This window comes from Pelodiscus sinensis, chromosome 31 (assembly GCF_049634645.1).
Source record: "Pelodiscus sinensis isolate JC-2024 chromosome 31, ASM4963464v1, whole genome shotgun sequence".
In the NCBI taxonomy this organism is placed as follows: domain Eukaryota; kingdom Metazoa; phylum Chordata; order Testudines; family Trionychidae; genus Pelodiscus; species Pelodiscus sinensis.
This window is the reverse complement of record NC_134741.1, coordinates 8,439,392-8,462,846: the sequence shown is the minus strand read 5'-3', so window position 1 is coordinate 8,462,846 and position 23,455 is coordinate 8,439,392. Positions and strand designations below refer to the sequence as shown.

At 53.9% G+C, this 23,455-nt stretch overlaps 10 non-coding genes across 10 annotated transcripts; 3 read left to right on the top strand and 7 right to left on the bottom strand.

Moving 5' to 3' along the window:
* Positions 1-5,439: 5,439 nt before the first annotated feature.
* On the top strand, positions 5,440-5,529 carry TRNAY-GUA (transfer RNA tyrosine (anticodon GUA)). Its single transcript is given in 2 exon segments — positions 5,440-5,476; positions 5,494-5,529. It is a non-coding gene; the product is annotated as a tRNA-Tyr (tRNA).
* A 2,548-nt stretch (positions 5,530-8,077) lies between these two features.
* Positions 8,078-8,151, bottom strand: TRNAT-UGU (transfer RNA threonine (anticodon UGU)). Its single transcript has one exon. It is a non-coding gene; the product is annotated as a tRNA-Thr (tRNA).
* Positions 8,152-10,076: 1,925 nt separating this feature from the next.
* Positions 10,077-10,150, bottom strand: TRNAI-AAU (transfer RNA isoleucine (anticodon AAU)). Its single transcript has one exon. It is a non-coding gene; the product is annotated as a tRNA-Ile (tRNA).
* Positions 10,151-11,825: 1,675 nt separating this feature from the next.
* Positions 11,826-11,931, bottom strand: TRNAR-UCU (transfer RNA arginine (anticodon UCU)). The gene is made up of 2 exons: positions 11,895-11,931; positions 11,826-11,861 (listed from the first exon to the last, which is right to left on the bottom strand). It is a non-coding gene; the product is annotated as a tRNA-Arg (tRNA).
* A 2,386-nt stretch (positions 11,932-14,317) lies between these two features.
* TRNAR-CCU (transfer RNA arginine (anticodon CCU)) lies at positions 14,318-14,390 on the top strand. The gene has a single exon. It is a non-coding gene; the product is annotated as a tRNA-Arg (tRNA).
* Positions 14,391-15,369: 979 nt separating this feature from the next.
* TRNAE-UUC (transfer RNA glutamic acid (anticodon UUC)) lies at positions 15,370-15,441 on the bottom strand. The gene has a single exon. It is a non-coding gene; the product is annotated as a tRNA-Glu (tRNA).
* A 4,479-nt stretch (positions 15,442-19,920) lies between these two features.
* On the bottom strand, positions 19,921-19,993 carry TRNAF-GAA (transfer RNA phenylalanine (anticodon GAA)). The gene has a single exon. It is a non-coding gene; the product is annotated as a tRNA-Phe (tRNA).
* Positions 19,994-20,628: 635 nt separating this feature from the next.
* On the top strand, positions 20,629-20,737 carry TRNAL-CAA (transfer RNA leucine (anticodon CAA)). The gene is made up of 2 exons: positions 20,629-20,666; positions 20,692-20,737. It is a non-coding gene; the product is annotated as a tRNA-Leu (tRNA).
* A 1,567-nt stretch (positions 20,738-22,304) lies between these two features.
* TRNAV-AAC (transfer RNA valine (anticodon AAC)) lies at positions 22,305-22,377 on the bottom strand. The gene has a single exon. It is a non-coding gene; the product is annotated as a tRNA-Val (tRNA).
* Positions 22,378-23,369: 992 nt separating this feature from the next.
* TRNAM-CAU (transfer RNA methionine (anticodon CAU)) lies at positions 23,370-23,443 on the bottom strand. The gene has a single exon. It is a non-coding gene; the product is annotated as a tRNA-Met (tRNA).
* Between the last annotated feature and the right edge of the window lie 12 nt (positions 23,444-23,455).

Below are 23,455 nucleotides of genomic sequence, written 5' to 3'. Positions count from 1 at the left end.
GGTTCACTCAGGGCCTCTTTTCCACTTCTCCCTCACTGCCAAGACAGCACCTGCCATTTTCACAAGCCCTTCAGAAGGGGCAGAACTGGGTGAATCAAACTGCCCCTCAGCTCTCCCATGTGGGCAGCCCTGCAGGAAGCTCTGTGGCACACACAGCACTAGCCCAGCACAGTGTCAGGTTGGCACAAGATTCATTGGTTCAGTTTGGTTGTTGAAGGAGACAACCCAGAACTGGCTCCAGCCCCTACTCAGTAACCTGGGGAAACGACCCACCAGGCCTGGGCCCCTCAGAGAGGCAACGATTCCCCACTGGCCAGGGCAGAGCCTCCCTCTCACAAAGTCATGGAGCCTTCTCCCCCTGGCCCTGCCTCCCCCTTCACTCAGCTCTCACTGCTCGGTGCTGCCAGGGAGGGGCCTCACTGCGAGAGCCGCCTGGGCAGGTTCCTGCCACAGAGACACGTCCCAGAGCAGGACGGATGCTCAGACCGACACTGAGTGTTGCTCAGTGCTGGGGTGAGACAGGGAAGGACAAAAGGGTCTAACGGCGCCTACAGCCTTTCAGAACGGCCCCACCCCCAAGTACCAACCCTGCTCAGGATCCCCAAGGGCACTGACACAGACTCCCTGGCACAGGACAATCCCAGGCCTCGGTTCTGTCGGCCAGCGGTTTCCCCTCTTCTGTTTCCTGTCAGCTCCCTGTAAAATACCTCGCAACGGTAGGTGAGGGTGAGTAGGAATATACCCAGCTGTGCTGTAGAGCGGCTGTTAGATGAGGAAAGAGAGGTGCTCCTGCCGCCTCCCCGAGCAACTCACACATTTAAGAAAACTGCGGGTGAATATCTTTACACACTTGTCATGATGGCCAAGTGGTCTAAGGTGCCAAACTCAAAATTATGTCTTTCCCTCAGTTGGGTGTTCTGGTCTCCAAATGGTGATGTGGGTTCAAATCCCACTCCTGACATGGCTTCCTTTTTATATCTAGAGAAGTGATCTCATTTCAATGACTCCCCAGACATTGCAGGAGCCCTTGCTCAGCATTTCTCTGAGGCTGCATCTACACGGCAGCGTTCCTTGGCAATAACGGCCGTTACACTGCAATAACAATGGGAGCGTCTACACAGCAATTACATTATTTCAACGTCTGTAACGCTCCATCCAGACCAGTGGTCTGAGGAGCCAGGAGGTTCCCAGGCTGCAGACAGCCAAGCCCACAGGCAAAGACAAAGTGGAGTCGTTGGGACTTCAGCCCAGCAGGGTCTCTGTGTGGCTCCCAGACCTTTTGTTTACCGTTTCCAGGGGCACACATTCAGCAACACTCACAGGCCCCACAGCAGGGGGCTGGTTTGATGCTTCACCCCATGGCCCAGCAACGAGCCCCCAAACTTCGCCTGTTCTAAGAGCCCAGTTTGCTGTGTGAATTTTGTGTGGCAGGTGACATCAGGCCTGGGCATTGGGATTATCTGCCAGTTCCCCTGGCCCAGGGGCTTTGCTGTCTTCACATCTGTGATGGCCGAGTGGTCAAGGTGTTGGACTAGAAATCCAATAGGGTTTCCCTGAAAAAGTTCTAAGCCTGCTCATAGCGAGGCCTGTGCTTTGGTCATTCCCCCTGCTAGTGTAACTCTTCTGCCAGGTAGTGCTGGCAGCAGCCAGAGCTGGGTTCAATGTCTAGGGGTTTCTCTTCATTCATCTAACACAAAACTGGCTTGAGCCCCCACTCAGCAGCCTGGGAAATCCACCCCCCCCAAGTACCTCGGGGAGGCGATGCTTCCCCACTCGCCAGCACAGAGTCTGAATGTAGAAAAGAAACTTTTAATGAAAGAGGGTGAGAAGTAACGTGGCATTCGCCTGGGAAAATACCACAAGCAGGGTTCAGAACCAACCCATAAATAAGTCTCAGCTCAAGTGGCTTGAGCAATGTCCTTTGCCAGCAATGTAAGTCCAGCAATGTACGTGTCCCATTCACATGCTCAAACTTTCTCTGTACCCCACTCCCAGTTGCTGCCCTTGCTCAGGGCAGATAAGAGCTCAGGCGTGATTTTCAGAGTTCACCTCCCACTCTTGGAGGGAGTGGGCATAGGAGGCATCTCACCCACTCGGTTGGCCACCCACCACTGCTCCTACTGGCTTGCCACCAGCTACTCCCACCAGCTACCCTGCTGGCCACCTACCACTGTTCCTACTGGCCACCCACCAACTACCTGCTCTTGCCCCTACCGTTTACCCTGCTGGCTGCTTGCTCCTGCCAGCTGCTGCTTCTACGATCTGGATCAGTCTGGCTCTGGGATAAACCCAGTGATTTCTGCTCTTTGTCAGTTTCCTTGGTGATTTCAGCTCTTGGCCCCCCACCTAGGCTGGACAAAAGATTCCAGCCCCCACTGGAATAATATTTCAAAATAACAAAGAGATTCCTTAAGGAGTCTGTTTTAGGTCTATCCTTAGCATGGGCAGTGGGGGAGGGAGAGACAGAATGAACCCGTCTCATAGCTCATGGCTGGAGGACATGTGGCCTGCTGGTTCACGCTCCTTCCCCCCACACCCAGAGTCCACTCCACTTGAGTCTGGAAGGGTAAGGCTCGTCCATCCCAGACTTTTTTCAATGACAGTGTCTCTCCTGCAAGCATTGGTGTCATATTTTACAATTCCTACAGTTAGAGATAAAATGGTTTGTGACCCCACCACAGCCAAATTAGTTACAATACTCCACATTCCATTCTCACAACCGATCCTCCATCAAGCCCATAGCACTGGCTGAACTGGATTTACATAGCCACAGCCCGGATTCCTTTCCCAGCCCAGCATGAGCTGTATTTCCATATCAACAGTTGAGTATCTTGCAGGGCTAAACAACTGAAGGAGTGTCCCCACACCTAGGACTGCTCTCCCCTTTCAGCTGGCTGTATTGGAAGCAGTGGTTGAGACCCTGTTTACTTCTGCAGTGCAGACATACCCTGAGCGAGTGGGGGTGATACAGGGGGAGCAGCTCAAACAGGCCAAAGGGTTGGCCAGGAGCAAGACATGAGCCCTGCAAGGCAGCAGTGACATCATAAGCGCCTTGTGCAGCACCTCAGCTCATTGGTTAGGAGGCAGTGACCTCACAGAGGGTCCATGACAACAGCCAAGTGGGACAGGGGCAATCTGAGACTACACACTACAGGGTGTTTGAGCTGCTCCCCATGAAAAGCAGTGAGAGGGAGCCCTTGGCTGTGGGACCCACTTGTGCCTGTTGTTCAGGGTTAAATAAGATCTCCCCCAGGAGGCTGCCTGTTCCCTTCCCATCTTCAATTGGCTGGGAATCAAATCAAGCAAGGGGCAGCAAACGCCAGGCACTGTCATTGTCTGGGCCACAGATAAAGACCCTCTTGGAGCTGTGGTCCCAGGAGGAGTCTCTGCAGGCCCTGCAGTCCATGCGGAGGAATGTGGACATTTATGGCCGAATGGCCAATGGTCTTACAAAGAAAGGCCACCTCCCTCCTACCCCCACATCCTAGAGCAAGTCAGAGCCAAGGTCAAGGAATTGCGGCAGGGGGATGTGAGGGAAGCTCACTGAGAAATCAGACGACAGACGGACACTGTCAGTAAACACTCATATCGGAAACGCTCCTCTGGATGCTGGGCCCACCAGAGCCGTGTGCCGCTGCCATCTGCCTGCTCCGTGGACATCTTCCCATTGCAGAGCACGCGCTGAGCCAGACTGTGACTAGACAGCCTGTCTCTGGGCACCCAGGGGCTACGTCTACACTGCAGGCTCCTTGCTCAAGAATGGCCGTTCTTGCACAAAAACTTGAGAAGCATCTACACTGCGCACGCGTTCTTGAGCAACTAAATTTACGGCAAAACGTAGGAAAAGAGGGCTTCTTGGGCAAGAGTTATTCCTCTCCCCATGAGGAATAAACCCTCTTGTGCAAGAGTTCTTGCACAAGAAGGTAGTATGAACGGGCAACAGTTTTTTTGTGTGCAAGAAACCCCTATGGCTAAAATGGCCATCAGAGCTTTCTTGCACAAGAGAGCGTGAACACTGCCACGGACATTCTTGCCAAAAAGCACATGGGAGTTTGGATGTGCTCTTGCACAAGACGTTTTGCACAAGAACTCTTGCACAACACAGTTCTTGAGCAAGAAGTCTGCAGGGTAGATGTAGCCAGGGGTTGTTTGGGTTTCTTACCAGCACTGAGCTTTGTACAACAGCCCAGGGGACATTGTGAAAAGCCAAAACCTTCCAGCCCTGGGTGTCCCCAGCCAGCCAGCAAGTGGCACAAAGGTTTCTGGTAGTGCTGGCTTGGGGTAGGTTGAAACAAACCCCCAAAATTCAGACGAGGTGGCCGAGTGGTTAAGGTGATGGACTGTTAATCCACTGTGCTCTGCAGGCATGGGTTCAAATCCCATCCTCATTGGGTGTTTGTTGCCTTTTCTCTTGCTTCTCTCAGATCTCTCTTCAGTTCAGTGCCAGCCCCTCCTGTAACCCTGCCTGCCCCAGCCCCTCCCACTGCAGCCTGGGGAAAGGGGAAATCTCCACAGAGACACTCCCAGCTGGGACCCTCAATCCCTTCTGCCCTCAAGGGGAAACCTCACAAAGGAGATTCCAGGCAGCCAGGCCAGGGGGTCTCTGAGATTCCTGCAGCCTGTTCCACCTGGCCGTTGCCATGGCCCCTCTGTGAGGTCACTGCTTCCCAGCCAATGAGCTGAGGTGCTGTAAAAGTTCCTTGTGATGTCACTGCCTCCCAACCAATGAGCTGAGGTGCTGCACAAGGCCCTTGTGATGTCACTGCTGCCTTGCAGGCTCATGTCCTGCCCCTGGCCAGCCCCTTGGCATGTGTGAGCTGCTCTCCCTGCCCCCGTCACTCAGGGCTGGTTCTGGGGCTCACACAGGGAACATCAGAGACTGCTCAGGGGGCCACATGCCCCCAAGGGCACCTTTTAAATGTCAGGGCAAGCCAGGATCTATCCCGTCCCTTCTGCAAGACCCCACCCCTTTGCTGAGCCCCTGCCCTCCCCAAACCTTTCCATGGACTCTTGGTTACTAATGGACACCTGCCACTAATGACATAATCACACCCCAGCCATTTTGCTAGGGCTGCAGCTGGGGAGAAAAGTTTAATTTAAATCATTAAATGATTCAGCGTTTGAACTGTCTCATGTTAGTTGATCAAACTTCATTTTAAATAAAGGAAAACATTATGGCCGGAACAAAAGGTTTCAGTGAGCCACACCCCTAGAGACTCTGGAACAAAGAAGACACATGAGAAGAACCCAACTTTCTTCCTTTTGCTGAGACATGGGTGGATCTAGCTCAGGTTTCACTCAGGGGGTCTGTCTGTATGTGAAGTACCTGTGACAGCCCCTGTGCTCCTCTGCCCCTCACCAACGTCATCTACTTGGGGGAGAAGTTGCCCTGAGACTTGCAAAAGGAACAACCTGGATAAATTAGCATTGTTCATGCACCCTTCAATAGCTCAGCTGGCAGAGCAGAGGACTGTAGTGTGTGTTTGGCCAGTGATCCTTAGGTCGCTGGTTCAACTCCAGTTTGAAGGAGCCATTCTTTTCCCTCCAACATGGCCTTAGCAGAAAGCAACCAAGGTGGTTACCTTGGGTCCATGTCTTCAGAGTGCTGCACTTCAATTGACAAAAGGATTGTGGGGATGAGCTGTCAATCACATTTCTTGGGCTGTGCAGGTTCTGTCCACACACAAAAGTTCTTTTGGAACAATGGCCGTTATTCCACAATAACAATGCAAGAGTCTACACAGCAATTCCGTTATTTTGAAATAATTCTGAAGTAACAGACGGCTTATTCCGACTTCTGCAAACCTCATTCTATGAAGAATAACACCTGTTCCAAATTAGCTATTTCAAAATAAGGCCTGTGTAGCTGCGCCACTGCTGCTAGTTTGAACTAGCCCCTCCCCGGGGCCATTCTGAGTTATTCTTCCCAGGGCTCTAAATCAAGACAGCTCGTCCACACTGGGGAGCCTGCCTCAGACTATTGTGAGGTTTTCCTGCAGTGTAGACGTGCTAGTTCGAAATAAGCTATTTTGGAATCACTATTCAGGACTTTGAAACCTGCAATGTGAGTTCAAATCTCAATGGGACCTCCTGGGGTGGGCTTGTTGGTGTGAGGTTTTTCACACTGCAAGCTTTTTGCACAAAAATGGCCATTCTTGTGCAAAAACTAGCGGAGTGTTTACCCTGCATGTGGATTCTTGCACAAGAAAATATACAGTAAACCATTAGAAAAGATGGCTTCTTGCACAAGAGTTATTCCTCTCCCCATAACGAATAAGTCCTCTTGCACAAGAAGGCAGTGTGCACAGGCAAGAGGGATTTCTTGCGCCAGAAACCCCTATGGCTAGAGCTTTCTTACACAAGAGAGTGTCCACAGTTCTCTTTATAAGGAGATAAACCATCTCATAGAGCTGGAAGGAGCCTTGAGAGGTCAGGTAGTTCTGTCCTTGCACTAATGGAAGCTCCAAGAACCATCCTTGACAGATATGCCCCAGATACCTAAATGGTTATCTCAAGGATTGAATTCATAACCCTGGGCTTAGCAAACTAACATTCTAATAACTGAGCTATCCTGCCTTGCTTTTAGGGCTAAAGCACACAGCCGTGTGGATGTGCTCTTGCACAAGAACTCTTGCCCAAAACCGTTCTTGGTCAAGAAGCCTGCAGTGTAGATGGAGCCTAAAGTTTTTCATATTTTTTGTTTTAAAAATATTTCAAACAGTTGTTCAACGTGCCCCAGGCCTGGAATTGTGCTGCAGCCGCCTCCCTCGCTACGGTAGCTGGCTCCATGTGCACTGGCCTTCTGTCTGGGTGCTGGCAGGGGGGTGAGAAGTGGCGGGTACTGATGGGTAACAGGTGCCAAGGCGCATACAGAGAAGCCAGCGCCTGCATCTCTGCAAGTGACCTCACTGTGCACAGCTCAGCTTTTAGCAAACACTCTCCTCCTGTCTGCGCCTAACACCAGTGTCACTGTCTGCTCCTGAGGGGTCCTGTCTGGGGGAAATGGCAGTTACAGGGGACACTTGCCCAGTGTTGAAACATCTCACAGATAACATGGCAAAGAGGAAGCCAAAGAGACTCTACACCTACCAGGAAACATCACAACTGTCAACCCAGGTGGGACTTGAATCCACAATCCCTGGTTTAAGAAGCCATTGCTTTGTCCATTAAGCTGCTGGGGCACACTAAAGAGAACAGAGACAGAAATTCCCTCTTCCAAATGCACATTCCTCAGTTTTTAGGTGCCAGATTCAAGCCGTTGGAAGGAGCCAGAAACACAGGGGGGGCTGATCACACCCCTCTGAAAACCAGCTCTCAGGAGGCACCTCCACCTGCCCCCAAAGTGTGGGTCACCCCACACTAGCCATGGGTGAAACTCAACACGTTGACATCTCGTCTGCATCACAAAGCCAGGGGCTTGTTCCCACAGCTGCAGCCTCAGCAGGGAGCCGCACTGGCGCTCACTGCTCGTGGGGAAGGGAGCGGGTCCCACAGGTCTGGGGCTGGTGGGGAATGGGCAGTTGTCACTGAAGGGGAAGGATAAAACACAGCCACATTCTGAGGGCAGGGAGAGTGGCTGGGGCTGGGCTGGTGGTGCCATGGGACATCCCTGGGGGAGCTCTGCAATGTGACCCTGGCTCCCAAGGCAGCAAGTGCAGAATCCCCCTTGGCGAGTGCAGGAGGCTCCGACCGGCCTGGTTTAAATCCGTCTGATGGGCTGGACGACCCCGATGCTGGAGTGTTAGAGCCCCTGTCAACCAGCCTGTGTTTGTCCCCTCCCCCACCAGGCAGGGCAGGGCCCACGCTCCCAGCAGGGAGTTACAGGCACGTCTCTCGCACCCAGAGCACTGGGACGACCATGGAGAAGGACTCCCTGGCCCATGTGTGGTACCCAGGGACTTACAGTGGGAGTCAGAGCCCTGCCTGGCCAGTGCTAGTCATCTCTGCACCCGCTCCAGGTTTCTGGTTTCCTTCTCCCTAACCAGCCTCCCCTGAACCAGCAGTTCCATGGGTGGCCAGGGGAGGCCTCTTCTGTGTCCCAGAAGGACTTAGGAAAAGGTGAACAAAGGCCACAGCAAGGCACCACTGGGAGTTGAACCCAGGATCGCCTGTTTACAAGGCAGGTGCTTTAGCCAGCTAAGCCATGGTGCCCTCTTGAGGCCACTTACTAAAACTGTTCTATTCTATGGTCCCAGACAACACATTTGACTCCCAAAGTGCAGCCATTCCCCATTTCCCTCCAGCCCTGGCTGTGTTTGGCTCCCTGGGCACAGAAGGCTACAGCTCAGTGGGCAGAGGCTCTAACATGCACATCTCCCCCAGCCGCTGGGACTGTAGAGTTGGCCTTGAGATTTAGAATTGCTGGGGGAAGGGAAAAGTGCAGCAAACACTAATTGTCTGGACTGTAAGCCCTTGGGTCTCACAGTTTGGGTTGGAGACCCCAGGTGGGGCCCCGGCCTCCTTGGGTTGGTCCCTTCCTGAGGGCACAGAATTAAGGGAGAATTCCTTTGTCCTCTAGCAATCCGAATTGACCAACGAGCGAGTCACAAATTTTTTGTTCACATATAAGTACAGGAGAATGGTCTCTTACAGTAATGATGGCCAAGTGGTTAAGGAGTTGGCTTAAAAATCCAAAAGTTTTTCCCTGTGCAGGGTTGATCTTTCTCACACTGAGGCCTGTGTTTTAGTCATACCCCTAACAAGGGCAACAAGGCTGACTGCCAGCTGTTTGCACATCTGGACCCAGAAATATCCTGAGCCTTGGTTCTGTTAGCCAGTTTCTTTTCAGCTCACTGCAAACTGCCTCCCAGCTGTAGGTGAGGCTGAGTGTGCATGAAACCAGCGGTGCCTGACCAATGTGCCTGCTTTTCCTACCATCCCTCCATCTCTACCTGGAGTCGGCTTCCTTCAGTTGAACTTTGCCTTGTCCCCAGAGCAGGAAGCCAAAGGGAGCAAAGAGCAGAAGTGCAGGATGCTGGTGGGGTGCCCTCTGGGTTTGATTTAGTGAGTCTTAGTTTGACTGGCTGAATCAAGTTCCAGAAGATTGATCACGGCAATTCCTCTCCAGCTGGACGTGGTTCTTGTTCTTCTGTACAGAACAGCCAATGGGCCTTCAGATCTCAGCCTTGCTCAGTTGATGGGAATAGAAACCAGACACCCAGCAGGTTTGAACTGGTTTCAGTTGAGGGACCCGTCTGCCTGGTTTACATGCATTGGCACAAGAACACATGAGGGGTTTGCTGACGTTTTAAGAATCCCTGTACAATAGAAATCCATGACTGACACACCTGGAGGTGCAAATGTTTCACTTAGGTTAATCAACTTTTTAAGGGGGCACTTGAGATTGAACCAAGGACCTCTACAATCGGCACTCAAACACTACCACTGAGTTACACCCGACAGTGGTTGTACTTTTCAGCCCAGTGTTGGGAACTTAGCACCTGGCAGCATTGCCTGCATGAGCAGGTGGTGCCTGCAGGAGCAGATTGTCATGCTGAAGCGGGAAGACCAGGAACTGGCTCCAAGGTAGGGTTACGACACTGCTAGAATCCTCCTCCTCATCCTGGAGCTACAGGTCATCAGCGTTGTCATCCTGAAGCTACAGCTGCTGCTGCCGCCCAGGTGTCTCCCTCACAAACTCCACAACCATCCTTGGACAAAGCCTTGGTCCCACTGCCTCATGTCAGGGGCCTCAGCAGCGCTGGGGGGTGGCTCCAGGGGGAGAAGCTGGTTCAGGGGAACTTGAGCTGCTGGGCCACTGAAGCAGGCCCCCAGCAGCAGCCTCTGTGCAGGGCTCACACGCTCCAGGCCTCCCGGTCATATTGAGTCTCCCTGCCCCCCAGCTGGTGCCTTGAGGTAGCCACTGCAGCAGCAGGAATTTGGGCATCAGTTCCCCTGCTTTTGGGGACAGGAAGCCAGGCCAAGGCCCTTTTAGCCACTGGGGCTGTGCAGGCTGGAGCCTCCCCCTACCAGATCTCTGCCCTGCTTCCTGCACAGCTCACATTTTTGCTTGTTTCTGCTTCCTTGTCCCTAGCAGGCAGCTAAAGGAAGGGAAGTCACCAAACCAAACACCCCAAGGGCCAGCATGGGACTTGAACCCATGACCTTGGCATTATTAGCACCACACTCTAACCAACTGAGCTAGCCAGCCTACAAAAATTCAGTTCACCAGTGGCCCTTTCAAGAAAGGCGCCTCAGGCAGCAGCAGGGACGTCTCTGCAGCTGCCAATGGCTCTTCTCTGACAGGGCCACTAGCGACTCGCTGTGACATGGGCTGGCTAGTCCAGCTGGTTTGAGGGTTGGTCAAGGTGGCTGGCGGCCGGCAGACCCAGGGCAAAGAGGCAGCCGGAATCTCTTGCTGCCAGCACCTTGCCTCCCAGCTTCTTCCCTGCCAGGAGCAGCAGAGTCCTGAGCACTGCCCTTGACACCATGGGACCAATCTCCCCTCACTCAACTGGGCCAAGCTGGTGCCCCAGTTCATGCCCACTGGGACCTGTTTTACTTGGTTTCCTTCCACCCAGAGCCCCCTTCTTCTCCTGGGCTGCAACGAGCATCACTGGGATACTGTCTCATATCCCAGCACAGGGCCATCTCTCCAGTGACAGGAGACGGGACTGGTTTCAGGATTTCTTTTAGCGCAGCATGAAGCAAGGGGAGACAGAGGAAAATCAACCCCATTTGCAAGCTTTGTGTGACAGGAGGGGTGTGAGCTGGGGAGGCTGCCCCCCCAGAAGGTACATTTGGTTGCACCCAGGGGCAGCAAGAATTCAGGCCCTCAGGCCAGTGCATTGGGGACAACGTGTGAGCCCTTCCATGAGCATTTTCTGCTCCTACTGGGGAAGGCAGCTGGGCAGGACCAGCCTGCAGCCCACGTCCCTTTCAGCCCCATGTGCAAGAGGTAACAGAGAGGGGAGGAAAGTCCATGGCCAGGGCCTTCTCCCAGCAGTCTGGCCCTGCGCAGACTCTGTGCATGATGGAGCTTCTCCCAGCAGGCCGATGGCCTGTTCTCTGCAAAGTGCTCAGCCTGTTTCATTCCTTTGCAGGAGCGAGTGGGATACACGCGCCCTGTTCCTCACTGACAGGAGTGTCTTCCTCCCTTGGTTTCACACAGGGTCTGTCCTCCTTCCAGGGAGGAATGCAAATCCAGATGAGTGAAATTTCAAATGAAACATGGATTTGAACTTCCTGAGCTTCATTTGCATAATTTCAAACACCAAGTCCAATTGAGACCCACTAAATCAAACCCAGAGGCACCCCCACCAGCACTGCATTGAAGCCTTTGCATTTCCATTTGTGCCACATTCTGGGTCCTGCCCAGCTGCCTTCCCCAGTGGGAGGAGAAAATGCTCATGGAAGGGCTTTTTCCAGAAGAGCAGTGCAGTGTAGACACAGCCTGAGTGTCGCTCAGCACTAGCAGGAGACAGGGAAGGACAAAATGGTCTAATGGCACCTGCAGCCTTTCAGAACAACCCCCAGCCCCAACCCCAAGGACCAGCCCTTCCCTCCACCCTCCCTGGGATCTGCTGGACAGGTCCAGACGCAGGCATGGGCGAGCCCGGTAGCTGCCCAGGATGTCAACCGATGTGGGGTGCCTGATGGCAGATGCGTCCCTTACAGCTGCCATCAGGCGTCACGTGCCCAGCTCCCGCAGCGCCTTCTCGCCCACATCCCTGTGGTGCAGGTCAGCAATGCTCTCCCCCACAGACGCAGGCCCCACACGGGCCAGGCCTGCTGCTGGAAACTGTCTGGATTCAAGCCCACCCCAGTGCCAGCCTAAGGATTGCTGGTCTATAAAAGGTGCCTTGGAAATGAGGAAGCAGCTAAAGTGACTCTGATGGGACTCGAACCCACAACCTTTGAATATCTAGGTATGCTTACACCAGCTCCCTGCAGCTTAGAAGTCCAACGTGCTTTCCATTGCACCACAGAGCCTGATTGATACTGCCAGTCTGCTTTGTAGCATGTACATTGCTGGGGGAAAAGAAAGGGGAGGCAGGTCTGTCTCTTTTGGGAGAGCAGGTAGAAAGAGGGAGAGGGCCAATGAGCCCCCGCCAGGGAAAATAAGAGATAAGAACTGAGCTGCACCTGAAGAATGTGGGCATTGACCCCACTGCATTTTGCATGCTAAGCAAGTGCTCTATCAGCTGAGCTGAGCTAGCTCTCCTACCTGTGAAAGATGCATCTGCCTCACCTCCCCTGTTCCAGAACTGCCCGAGGCTCCTTTCAGAAAGGGTCACTTGTGGGACTGACACCCGTGGGCCGGCTAGTTCGGAGGTTTAGGACGTGGTGCTCATATCACACTGACGCGTCTTAAGAGCAAGCCCCTTGTTTCAAACCATAACGGGCTCGCTATTCTGAAGTCCCTGCAAACCTCATGGTGCGAGGAGTGAGGGATGTTTCAGAACAGCGATTTATTTGGAACTAAGTGCTGTGCAGCCAGCGCCAAATTACAAAATAAGCTATTTCAAAATTGACTCGAAATAAGCTACCCAATTGCATCGCTTATTCTGAGCTATGGGACACACCCTAGTGAGCTAGAGCCCAGCTCTGCCCCCAGCTCCCTGCCCACCCACCCACATACTGACTCCCTCGCTGCCATACGGCTGTTTGCATTGGCCTCTTCTCTCTGTAGCCAGGCTTCAGCCAGGACTGAGACTCAGGCAGGAGAATGTGACCCGGCTCCCTGCACCTGGGCCCTGCATTTCTCATCCCTTCAGAGACAGATGACTGTACATTATGAAATGTTGTTGTTGTTGCCTTGGAAACTCCCCACAGACCTTCCCCTGAGGGCCCGGGCAGCCGCTCACATTGCACAGCTCATTTCAAGGTGAGGTGCTGTGTAGACACACCCAGCCTGTTGAGGGCCAGCCTGCTGGGGGGAGGCTCTGGTTACTCTCTTTCCTTGTCTCTCTCAGACTGCATCTACACTGCAGGGTTACGTCTACACTGCAGGTTTTTTGAGCTGTTCACTGCAGCTGTTCTTGCCCAAAATCTTGCAGAGCGTCTACATTGCAGACACGTTTTTGCTCAAGTAAATTTATAGTTCAGCATCAGACAACAGGGCTTCTTGTTCAAGAATTATTCCTCTCCCCACGAGGAATAAGCCCTCTTGCGCAATCACTCATCTACAAGGAGGCAGTGTGGATGGGCAACAGGGGTTTCTTGCTCAAGAAAGCCCTGTGGCTAAAATGCCCATCAGAGATTTCTTGGAAGGAGCTCTCTTGCATAAAAGTACTTTTCTTGTGCAAAAGCACATGGCAGTGTGGACGCACTGTTACACAAGACCTTTGCACAAGAATTCTTGCACAAAACAGTTCTTGAGCAAGAAGCCTGCAGGGCAGATGTAGCCAGGGGGTGTTTGGGTTTGTTACCAGCATTGAGCTTTGTACCACAGCCCAGGGAACATTGTGAAAAGGCAAAACCTTCCAGCCCTGGGTGACCCCGGCCAGCCAGGAAGTGGCACAAAGGTTCCCTGAAGCACTGACTTTAGCTATTTGAAACAAACCCCCGCACCTGAGAGGTGGTTAAGGTGATGGACTGTTCAAATCCCATTCTCACAATGTGTTTGCAGCCCTCTCTCTAGCCTCTCCCAGAGGTTCAGTGCCAGCCCCTCCTGTATCCCTGCCTGCCCCAGCCCCTCCCACTGCAGCCTGGGGAAAGGGGAAATCTCCACAGAGACACTCCCAGCTGGGACCCTCAATCCCTTCTGCCCTCAAGGGGAAACCTCACAAAGGAGATTCCAGGCAGCCAGGCCATGGGGGTCTCTGAGATGCCCCAGCCCTGCAGCCTGTCCCACCTGGCTGTTGCCATGGTCCCTCTGTGAGGTCACTGCCTCCCAGCCAATGAGCTGAGGTGCTGCACAAGGCCCTTGTGATGTCACTGCTGCCTTGCAGGCTCATGTCCTGCCCCTGGCCAGCCCCTTGGCATGTGTGAGCTGCTCCCCCTCCCCCCGTCACTCAGGGCTGGTTCTGGGGCTCATGCAGGGAACATCAGAGGCTGCTCAGGGGGCCACGTTGCTAGGCCAGGGGCCCTCCTGTGGGGCTGTGAGTGTTGCTGTCCCTGCTGTACAGACAGGGCCATAGAGCCTCAGGAGGCTGCAGCGGTGGGAGACACTTCCCTGGTTTTGGGAGGGAGACGAGATGTCAAGGCCCATGACTCGGAGCCAGCTACAGATACCCATGGAAAGCTGATTTTCAGAGGGGTGTGATCAGCCCTTCCTGTGTATCTGGCTTCTTCAAAGGGGATTAATCAGGAGCTAAAAGTTAAAGAAGGAACATTTAGAAGGGTGAATTTCTTTCCCTGACAATGTTTTCTTTTTGCCCCAGTGGTCTAATGGACAAGGCACTGGCCTCCTAAGCCAGGGATTGTGAGTTCAAGTCCCACCTGGGGTGACAGGTTTCCTTTCACTGACAAGGAGTTTACATCCTTTTGCTCTCAGAAAGGACGCTCCACAGTTGTCTCCCTCCGAGCAGAAGTTGTTCAGACCCCTCACTAGCCAATGCTGGTGTTAGGTGCAAATCTGAGTGCTGAAAGCCCAGGTATTCAAAGTCAGAACAAAGGGGCGCATTTTGTTCTAGAAGGTCCAGAAGTGACAGCCAGAGGGAGGTGGCTGTAGCGGAGCAGGGTCTGTCGGGAGACAAAGCGGAGCAGGAGGATGAGAAGGCCCATGAGAGGCAGAGACTCCAGAGCAGTGGGGAGGGGGGGGGGCTAGATATTTGGTCTGGCAAAGTGACAGAAAATCCCCAGGCCCCGAGCATGGTGTGGGCGAGGCCCATGGGGCAGTTTGCCTGGTGGGGTGGAGAAGCTGGGGTGCTCTGGGAGTGGATAAGGTCCCTGGCTGTGCTGCGCCGCCTGCCATGTGTGTGACTCAAACTGTCCCTCATTCCCTTTTGTGTGTCTGTTGCAGTTCCAGTGTCTTTCCTCAGGCACGTTCATCCGGCAAAGACCCCACCAAGGATCTTGTATCTTCCTTTGTGCAGCTCAGCTGCAGACACTGCCAGGGCAGATTCCCTGCTTGCCCTGCCCCCACGCACAGCTGAGAGAAGGGGCTGCTGGGCCCTTTGTGTCTCTCAGCTGGAGAGGAAAAGGCTTCAGGCCTGGTCCCCGCTCCCAGCTTGTTTGTGGCCAATGGGAGCTGCCTGCTTGAAGCCCTGGCCAGTCCCCACAAGCTCTTATTCACCCAGGCGTGTGACCTGTACCCCCTGCACAGGGAAGGGGCTGCCTGAGAAATGTGCTTGGCTGCTGGGAGTGTCTCCCAGCCAGAGCCTGCCTCTGGCACCCCAGCCCCTCCCTTCCCTCAGCCCACTGGCCCTCCCTGTGATGAAAAAGGGCAAAGACTTGGCAGATTTCATGAGTACAGACGAGGGTGGTTTCCCTGACTGGGAATTGAACCCAGGCCTCAGCAGTGAAAGTGCTGAATCCTAACCACTAGACCATCAGGGACACATGAACATGGCTCTCTCCTTAACTACACTAGCCTTTCACAGGCCACTTTTTGCCCCCTTCAGGATGTGGGTCCATTTTCCATTGCCCAGAGGGGACAAGAACAGAAACCAAACAGAACATCAGAACAGCCAGACGGGGCCATGCCAGGACAGACATTTATTAAGTGATCCCTCCTGTTGCCCATTCCTGGCTTCTAGAATACACCAGCCCTGTCCATCCTGGTTAAATGCCATTGATTGACCTTTCCTGCATTAAATTATCCAGTTTTGTTTTGGATCAGATGTCTTGGGCTGCGCAGGCCTTGAGTCATGGCAAGAGCTGGAGGGAAATGGGGAACGGCTGCACTTTGGAATGGGAAGGGGGTGTCTGGAACCATAAAGTAGAATAGTTTCAAAGCTCTTTTCAAGGAGGGCACCATGGCTTAGCTGGCTAAAGCACCTGCCTTATAAACAGAAGATCCTGGGTTTAACTCCCACTGGTGCTTTATTGTAGCCTTTGCTCACATTTACTTATCCCCTTATGGGACACAGAAGAGGCCTCTCCTGCCCACCCATGGAACTGCTGGTTCAGGAAATGGCTGAGTGGGGAGGAGTGTTGGGAAGACCGAAACAACAAGTGAGAAGCACCTGATGCCCACAGACCCTGACTCTCCATGGCTGCAGAAGCTGCAGAGGTAGCTGGCTCCAAGTCATGGGCCTTGATGTCTCGTCTCCCTCCCAAAACCAGGGAAGTGTCTCCCACCGCTGCAGCCTCCTGAGGCTCTATGGCCCTGTCTGTACAGCAGGGACAGCAACACTCACAGCCCCACAGGAGGGTCCCTGGCCTAGCAATGTGCCCCCCTGAGCAGCCTCTGATGTTCCCTGCTTGAGCCCCAGAACCAGCCCTGAGTGAGGGGGCAGGGAGAGCAGCTCACACATGCCAAGGGGCTGGCCAGGGGCAGGACATGAGCCTGCAAGGCAGCAGTGACATCACAAGGAACTTTTACAGCACCTCAGCTCATTGGCTGGGAAGCAGTGACCTCACAGAGCAACCTCAGAGACCCCCATGTCCTGGCTGCCTGGAATCTCCTTTGTGAGGTTTCCCCTTGAACTCACCTTTAAGCCAGATCCCTGGTCAATTAACCCTCTGGATCTTACCCACAAATCACGCTGAGCCAATCCTTTAGCATCTACCATCTAAAGGTTTATTACTACAATAATACAATATAGGACACAGGACACATGCTTCTTTGCTCACCTGCACTAGCCTTTCGCAGGATGAGGGGTCACTTCTCCCTTGCCCAGAGGGGACAAGAACAGAAACCAAACAGAACATCAAAGCAGCCAGACTGGGCCATGCCAGTTGCCCAACTAGCCCAGGATCCTGTCTCACAACAGCAGCCAATTTCATTGTCCCAAGGGAATCCTCAGGACAGACAGTTATTAAATGATCCCTCCCGTCACCCATTCCCAGCTTCTGGAATACACCAGCTAGGGACACCTGCCCTGTCCATCCTGGTTAAATGCCTTTGATTATGGCTGCCAGGGATCCCAATGTTGAGTAGCTCTGCATTAAGGGTTCTTATTAATGTCAAGAACCTCAAGCAATGTAAAGCCAGAGTGTGATGGAACTGGAAAGGAAAATGTTTACACTAGAAGGAATTTTTTCCAAGGGGGCACTTGGAGTTGAGACAAGGACCAGTTGAGCTACAGTCAAAGACTCTATCACTGAGCTACACCCCCATGGAAGTTAGCATCAGCAGCCAATGTTGGGAACTGGGCAGGGAACAAGAGACTTTTGTGTAAAACACAACCCAGGTGCTACCCTTGGGCTTGGTCTGCACACTGAGCAGATGGGTGGGAGGGGTCTGATGCTGTCACATATGCAAGGCAAGTCACTCACCTGGCCCCTGGGAGGGACGGGGGATTTGTATATTTTAGGAAGGGTCCTGAGTCCTGGCTCCCAGCCACGCACCTTGGCAGAAAGACCAATGGCCCCTGCACAAAGTGCATTGTGGGAATAAGAGTTGGGGCAGCAGGAAAGGGGCCGGCCCATCAGTACCAGGGCACAGGCAGGAGAAGATGGGAGTGAATCCTGCTACCTCTGCTATGGCTTGGCCCTGGAGGGCTGGGGTCTAGCAGCTTTTCCCCCCAGGTTTGTGGGAGGCCAGGTAGGAAGGGGCCTCTGGAGGCTCATAGCCCCCTGGCCTGCTGTGTCTGTGGAAAGGGGGGAAGAGGACACATACCTCTCACTGGGGAACATGGCGCATGGATCCCACTCGTTCCTGCAGAAAATGAAACAGGCTGAGCATTTTGCAGAGAACAGGCCAGAGCCCTTCTCCTGTCCCTGGAGAGATGGAAATGGGGCCGTTCCTTGTGGGGAAAAAAGTGGGTGTGTTGGGAGTGGGGTTCGAGTTCAAACCTCTCCACAGACCAGAACCGCACATTAGGGGCAAGAAAGAGCCTTGAGTCAGGCAGTGGAGAACACTTGGCTCCTGTTACCCTGAGATGGGATATTAGGAAACTTTTCCCACACATCCTGGCTAGTTCAGTTGGAAGCACATGAGACTCTTAATTGCAGGGTTGTGGGTTCAAGCCCCATGCTGGGCAGTGTCCTTTAACTCACTTTCTCAACCTGCAAGCAATTGGCTTTCCGTTTTCACCAGTGTTTTAGATAGAAAAAGTCTAGCCCTGGGTCCAGCTTTAGTAGAACCAGAGAGAGAACCAACTGCAATTTCCATCTTCTGAGGAGAATTACAGGCCAAATGTGTCAGCTAAAGTAGCTCACTTGGGAGAGTGTGAAACTGAAGCTCTGAAGGTCTGTGGTTCAATCCCAGCCTTTGCCAGGTGTTAATAGGTAATCCTTTCTAAGGTTCCCCTTTATTTAAAGATCATTTCACCCTTTTTGGCCACAGCTGGGCCTGACAAATCATGTTTGTGTGACTGGCCCCTGTTCCTCCCAGCCCTTCCTGAGAGTTGCTGCTTCCTTGGCTAATGCCCACCCAGCGCTGGAACAAGGGCTGTGGCTCAGGGTGAGGTGCTGATGGGGGCACATTTGACTAGTCTCGTGTGAGCTCCTTGGAGCCAGCCAGCTGAGCAGGAGGAGAAACCCAGCAACCAGCTCAAGCAGGGTGGGAGGACAGAGACCCTCTCTCACCTGGCACTGCAGGCAGCAAGAATTGGAGTCATCAGTGGAGTGGTGACAATGGGGGCAAGACACAGACATCTTCTCCTCCCCCTGAGGAAGGGGGCTGGGCCCAGTGTCCGAGGCCCTTTCAGCCCCCAGGAGAAGGGAGCTGAGAGAGAGGGGAGGGAAGAAGGTGGCCAGAGCCTCCTCCCAGCAGGCTGGGTCTGTGGGAGCAGGGGTGAGGGGGCCTGGACCTGCTTTCCTGCCCCCTTCTCACACTGGTCTCAGAGCGTCAGCAGCCGCCCGCTATCTGGTGGGTGGGGCCTTCGCTCAGCGTTTGGCAGCCAGAGGGCTCTGCATCCATACGTAGGCCTGGCCTGCCCCCCTCTTGCCCTGCCTCGGTTGCTCTGTGGCTTCTGAGCCTTCCCTTGGAGCTGTCAGCACCAGCCTCCCCCCCTCCCCCCCCGCCCATGCTCAAGGTGCCCAGAGGAGGAAAGGGGATCTGGGCTCCAGTCTGAGGCTCTTCCTGCCTCCTGCTTTCCCCTGGTTCCTGCCTGGCCCTGGGCCTCTTTCCTGCCAGCCCCACGGGGGCCAGGGGAAAAGCAGGGGGGTGGGTACAAGGGCCACATTTGTGGGCATCAGGTGGCACCAAAAGAAACGCTCCCTGTCGGCCTGGCTGGAACATGGCGCCACATGAGCAATTTGTTGGCACCAACGTGCTCCCCTGGCCAGTCTGAGCGGGGAGCCAGGGACGGTCCCTGCAAACCTGGGGCCATTGGCCAAGGCTGCTGCTCTTGTGTCTGTGCTGGGACCCCCTGGGCCTCAGGAGCGCTAGAGATGTGGGGCAGCTCTGTCCTCCCAGCCTGGGGCTGCCTGTCTGGGCAACGCCCTCACACACGCTGGGCCCTCCCCTCCTGGGACAGGGCTCCTGCCGTTCCTTGGCTACTCAGCCTGGGAGTTGGGCTTATCCCAAGCACAGGCCAAGCAGCAGGAGGTTAGCTGGGCATTAAAGGAATCTGCAATAAGAGTGGAGCTGCCTTCTGCCTGGCTTTGAACCAAAGGCCTTCTGCATATTAACTAAACACGATAACCACTACCCCACAGAAACATGCTTAAACCACTTTTTTTTTCTGTACATAAACTTGGACAATAATTCTGTTACTAATTCTTTGGCCAAGGCCTGGGGGCAGAGGCAGAGCATGAGCAAGGAACAAGACACGCCCCCCCCCCCCCACACACACACACGATACTTCGCTAGACCTTTGCTCCCAACACAGGGCTTGATACAGCCTTTGAACTCTGACTGCAGATACTGGCCTGCCAGAGATGGAGAGATGCCAAAAGAGACTAAGCTGCATTGACCAAGGCTTCTGCCAAAGCCCGGGATTGAACCAGGGACCTTTAGATCTTCAGTCTAACGCTCTCCCAACTGAGCTACTTTGGCAACTGCTACAAGCTTTCTGCGGCCCATGTTTCTCTCAGGCATATTTTTCTCTCAGCAGAATACAAGTGAGCTGCTGCTGCCAGTGGACCTGCAAGGCAAGATGAGCTTTGCCTGCCCCCCTCAGCCTGACTTGCACTTGGCCCCATTCCTGCCTCTCTTCCCGGGGTGTCCCAGTGGCTGAAAGGGACTGTGGCTGCCAATGCAGGGAAGAAGATGGGCGGGGGGCCGTGTTCCCTCTGAGATTTTCCATCCATGGGTGGAGTGAGTTTCATAATGTGCACCACTAGTGAGGTCATTTGCGCTTGTGTGGATGTGGGCTACTGTGGTACCTGCCAGTTACTCACAAACAGCTTAGCTAAATATAGCTTGATAATTTTATAGGAGAAAAAATACTGAAACAAGGGATGTCATTCCTGGCCTCTTGGTACAGCCTTCGAACTCTGACTGCAGGGCTAGGTCTACACTGGGAGGTTCTTGCGCAAAAAATCCTGAAACCCGGCCCCTTCTCCTATCATTAGAGAGATGGAAATGGGACTGTAGAGCGGCTGTTAGGTGGGGAAAGAGAGGTGCTCCCGCCGCCTCCCCGAGCAACTCACACATGTAAGAAAACTGCCATTGGAGGTGTCTGCATAGGTGTCAGGATGGCCGAGTGGTCTAAGGCGCCAGACTCAAGGACCTGTCTTTCCCTTAGTTGGGTGTTCTGGTCTCCAAATGGAGGCGTGGGTTCAAATCCCACTTCTGACACATCCTCTTTTCTTATATCATCTCTTTTATGTCTAGCGAGGTGACCTCATTTCCCCATCTCTCCTGACATTGTAGGAGCCCTTGCTCCTCCCACATGCTCATGAAAGCATTTCTCTGAGGCTGCATCTACACAGCAGCATTCCTTGGGCATAACGGCCATTACACTGCAATAACAATGGCAGCGTCTACACAGCAATTCCATTATTCCGACGTCTGTAACGCTCCATCCAGACCAGTGGTCTGAGGAGCCAGGAGGTTTCCAGGCTGCAAACAGCCAAGCCCACAGGCAAAGACAAAGCAAAGTCCCAGCCACTTCCTGCTCAGCCCAGTGGGGTCTGTGTGTGGCCCCCAGACCTTTTGTTTCCCATTGCCCAGGCGCAGGGGCCCAGATTCAGCAACACTCACAGGCCCCACAGGAGGAGGCTGGTTTGCTGCTTCACCCCACGGCCCAGCAATGAGCCCCCAGACTCGCCCTGTGCTCGGGGAGCCAGGTTTGCTGTGTGAATTGTGTGGGGCAGGTAACATCAGGCCTGGGCACTGGGATTATTTACCAGTTTCCCTGGGGGCCCTGCTGTTTTCACAGCACAAATATCTTTCCCATCCCCCCTGAGTCGTCCCTTTCTCAAGCTGAGAAGAAGAAGTTCCATGAACTCCTGGGAGCTGCTGTTCCAAAGAAGAGGCATTTCCCGTGGAGAAGATGGCCAAACCCAATCCCCTACACAGAGCCCCAGAAAATACCAATGGACACTGGGCACTTGTAAAGCTCCCTCTCGGGCAGCGCTACAGAATGGATCTGGCTGGCCATCGGGCTGACTAATGCCGTCAACAGACGAGTTCCCGTGAGACTCCTCAGCCCAAGTGCAGAGACTGTGGAGTCTCCCGCTCCCAGCCCAGTGGCAGAGGGGCAGCGTCCTGAGGAGGCGGGTCCTGAGGCAGTGGAGACCTTTGAAGGGAACGGAGACGTAAGGTCAGAAGAAAGGAGAACAAGTCACCTCTTCCCAGGTGAGATGTGGTGGGAAACTACCAGACCCGGTGCAAGTTGAGCTCCAAGGGCTGGTTCCTGCCCTGGTGGCTCCTTGCAGGGCCTGGCTTGAGAAGCGCCAAGGAGCCGTGTGTGGCCAGGAGAAAGGGTGCAGAAGGAACGTGGATAAAGGATCAGGGTGGGGGAGCAGGAAGAAGGGAGGGTGTCAAAGGAAGCTGGGGGTGCTGGGTGAGGTGGGGGGGAAGAAAGCAAGGGGAACAGGGTGGTTGGGGTCTGGGCATGAGATTATGTGGCTTTGTGTCCACTTGCACCAAAGGCCACAGCCACACTGCCCTGAAGGTGCACAGCAGTGGCACTTCCAGGGTGGGTCCTGGACTGTGTGGCTGCAATGACCTGGTCCCAGGTAAAGCACTGCTGAGAAGTCTCAGCCCCAGCCCTGCATCCTCCTATCTCAGCCTAACCTGCTGAGCTGTCTCCCACATGCTCCTGAAAGCCAGCACACAGGCCACCCATCCCTGCACCAGGAGGCAGGCCTTAGAACTGCCTTGTGGGTACCCAGAGGAACAGCAATAAGAGCAGACCCTGTGTTTCTGCCTGGTTTTGAACCAGGGACCTTTTGCGTGTTAGGCAAATGTGATAACCACTACACCACAGAAACACACTTAATGGTATTTTCTGCTGCACTTAAACTTGGGCAAATATTCGGTTGCTAACCCTTTGACCAACAGAGATTGCTGCAGGGCAAAGGAATTCTCTGTTGTCAGTTTTGTGCCCTCAGGAAGGGACCAAACTGAAGGAGGCCGGGCCCCCACCTGGGGACTCCAACCTAAACCCTGAGACCAAGAGGTTTACAAGCCAGAGAATCAAAGTTTGCTGCATTTTGCCCTCCCCCAGACCTGTAGAACCTCAAAGGCAACTCTACAGTCCCAGCGGCTGGGGGAGATGTGCATGTTAGAGCCTCTGCCCACTGAGCTGTAGCCTTCTGTGCCCAGGGAGCCAGACACCGCCAGGGTGAGAAGGCAGGAGGGAAATGGGGAATGGACGAACTTTGCGAGACAATGGTGTTGTCTGGGACCATACAGTAGAACAGTTTAGAGGTGGGTCTGAGTAGGGCACCGTGGCTTAGCTGGTTAAAGCACTTGCCTAATAAACAGCAGCTCCTGGGTTCAGTTACCATTGGTGCCTTGTTGCAGCTTTTGCTCACATTTACTTAAGCCCTTCTGGGAAGAGGCCTCCTCTGGCCACCCATGGAACTGCTGGCTCAGGAAAAGGCTGATTGCAGAGGTGTGTGGGGAAGAAGGAAACCACAAGTCCCAAGAGGTTTCTTCCCCACAAGTGAGAAGCTCCTGATGCCCACAGACCCTGACTCTCTATGGCTGCAGGAGCTGCAGAGGTTGCACCCTCAGGCTCTCTAGGCCCTGACTCCTTCACGCATTCACAAGTGTGTGTGGTGCTGACTCTCCTGTCCCAGTAATTGCAGTGAGAGCCCTGTTATAGCCAGTCACAGCAGCCCCTGCACTGGCTCCAGGCTTGTTGTTTCCTTCTTCGCAACATCCCTCCCCAGTCAGCCTTTCCTGAACCAGAAGTTCCAGGGGAGGCCTCTTCTGTGTCCCAGAAGGACCTAGGAAAATGTGAGCAAAGGTTACAACAAGGCACCACTGGGACTTGAACCCAGGATCTCCTGTTTATGAGGCAGGTGCTTTAGCCAGCTAAGCCATGGTGCCCTCCTCCAAAGT